This window comes from Falco punctatus, assembly GCF_963210335.1.
Source record: "Falco punctatus genome assembly, contig: scaffold_84, whole genome shotgun sequence".
Taxonomy (NCBI): domain Eukaryota; kingdom Metazoa; phylum Chordata; class Aves; order Falconiformes; family Falconidae; genus Falco; species Falco punctatus.
The window spans coordinates 218513-220913 of NW_027660066.1; positions in this window are offsets into that span (position 1 = coordinate 218513).

Consider the following 2401-nt stretch of genomic DNA (forward strand, 5'->3'; position numbering starts at 1 on the left):
TCACCCGAAGAGCCTGAGTCTAACCCTCACCCTAAGAGCCTGAGTCTAACCCTAACCCTAAGAGCCTGAGTCTAACCCTAACCCTAAGAGCCTGAGTCTAACCCTAACCCTAAGAGCCTGAGTCTAACCCTCACCCTAAGAGCCTGAGTCTAACCCTAACCCTAAGAGCCTGAGTCTAACCCTAACCCTAAGAGCCTGAGTTTAACCCTAACCCTAAGAGCCTGAGTCTAACCCTAACCCTAAGAGCCTGAGTCTAACCCTAACCCTAAGAGCCTGAGTCTAACCCTAACCCTAAGAGCCTGAGTCTAACCCTAACCCTAAGAGCCTGAGTCTAACCCTAACCCGAAGAGCCTGAGTCTAACCCTAACCCTAAGAGCCTGAGTCTAACCCTAACCCGAAGAGCCTGAGTCTAACCCTAACCCGAAGAGCCTGAGTCTAACCCTCACCCGAAGAGCCTGAGTCTAACCCTAACCCGAAGAGCCTGAGTCTAACCCTAACCCGAAGAGCCTGAGTCTAACCCTAACCCTAAGAGCCTGAGTCTAACCCTCACCCTAAGAGCCTGAGTCTAACCCTCACCCTAAGAGCCTGAGTCTAACCCTAACCCTAAGAGCCTGAGTCTAACCCTAACCCGAAGAGCCTGAGTCTAACCCTAACCCGAAGAGCCTGAGTCTAACCCTCACCCGAAGAGCCTGAGTCTAACCCTCACCCGAAGAGCCTGAGTCTAACCCTAACCCAAAGAGCCTGAGTCTAACCCTAACCCTAAGAGCCTGAGTCTAACCCTAACCCTAAGAGCCTGAGTCTAACCCTAACCCTAAGAGCCTGAGTCTAACCCTAACCCGAAGAGCCTGAGTCTAACCCTCACCCTAAGAGCCTGAGTCTAACCCTAACCCGAAGAGCCTGAGTATAACCCTAACCCTAAGAGCCTGAGTCTAACCCTAACCCTAAGAGCCTGAGTCTAACCCTAACCCTAAGAGCCTGAGTCTAACCCTCACCCTAAGAGCCTGAGTCTAACCCTAACCCTAAGAGCCTGAGTCTAACCCTAACCCGAAGAGCCTGAGTCTAACCCTAACCCTAAGAGCCTGAGTCTAACCCTAACCCGAAGAGCCTGAGTCTAACCCTCACCCTAAGAGCCTGAGTCTAACCCTAACCCTAAGAGCCTGAGTCTAACCCTAACCCTAAGAGCCTGAGTCTAACCCTCACCCGAAGAGCCTGAGTCTAACCCTAACCCTAAGAGCCTGAGTCTAACCCTAACCCTAAGAGCCTGCGTCTAACCCTCACCCTAAGAGCCTGAGTCTAACCCTAACCCTAAGAGCCTGAGTCTAACCCTAACCCGAAGAGCCTGAGTCTAACCCTCACCCTAAGAGCCTGAGTCTAACCCTCACCCTAAGAGCCTGAGTCTAACCCTAACCCGAAGAGCCTGAGTCTAACCCTAACCCGAAGAGCCTGAGTCTAACCCTAACCCGAAGAGCCTGAGTCTAACCCTCACCCTAAGAGCCTGAGTCTAACCCTAACCCTAAGAGCCTGAGTCTAACCCTAACCCTAAGAGCCTGAGTCTAACCCTCACCCTAAGAGCCTGAGTCTAACCCTCACCCTAAGAGCCTGAGTCTAACCCTAACCCTAAGAGCCTGAGTCTAACCCTAACCCGAAGAGCCTGAGTCTAACCCTCACCCGAAGAGCCTGAGTCTAACCCTAACCCGAAGAGCCTGAGTCTAACCCTCACCCGAAGAGCCTGAGTCTAACCCTAACCCGAAGAGCCTGAGTCTAACCCTAACCCTAAGAGCCTGAGTCTAACCCTAACCCGAAGAGCCTGAGTCTAACCCTAACCCGAAGAGCCTGAGTCTAACCCTCACCCTAAGAGCCTGAGTCTAACCCTCACCCGAAGAGCCTGAGTCTAACCCTAACCCTAAGAGCCTGAGTCTAACCCTCACCCGAAGAGCCTGAGTCTAACCCTAACCCTAAGAGCCTGAGTCTAACCCTCACCCTAAGAGCCTGAGTTTAACCCTAACCCTAAGAGCCTGAGTCTAACCCTAACCCTAAGAGCCTGAGTCTAACCCTAACCCGAAGAGCCTGAGTCTAACCCTCACCCTAAGAGCCTGAGTCTAACCCTCACCCTAAGAGCCTGAGTCTAACCCTAACCCGAAGAGCCTGAGTCTAACCCTAACCCGAAGAGCCTGAGTCTAACCCTAACCCGAAGAGCCTGAGTCTAACCCTCACCCTAAGAGCCTGAGTCTAACCCTAACCCTAAGAGCCTGAGTCTAACCCTAACCCTAAGAGCCTGAGTCTAACCCTCACCCTAAGGGCCTGAGTCTAACCCTCACCCTAAGAGCCTGAGTCTAACCCTAACCCTAAGAGCCTGAGTCTAACCCTAACCCGAAGAGCCTGAGTCTAACCCTAACCCGAA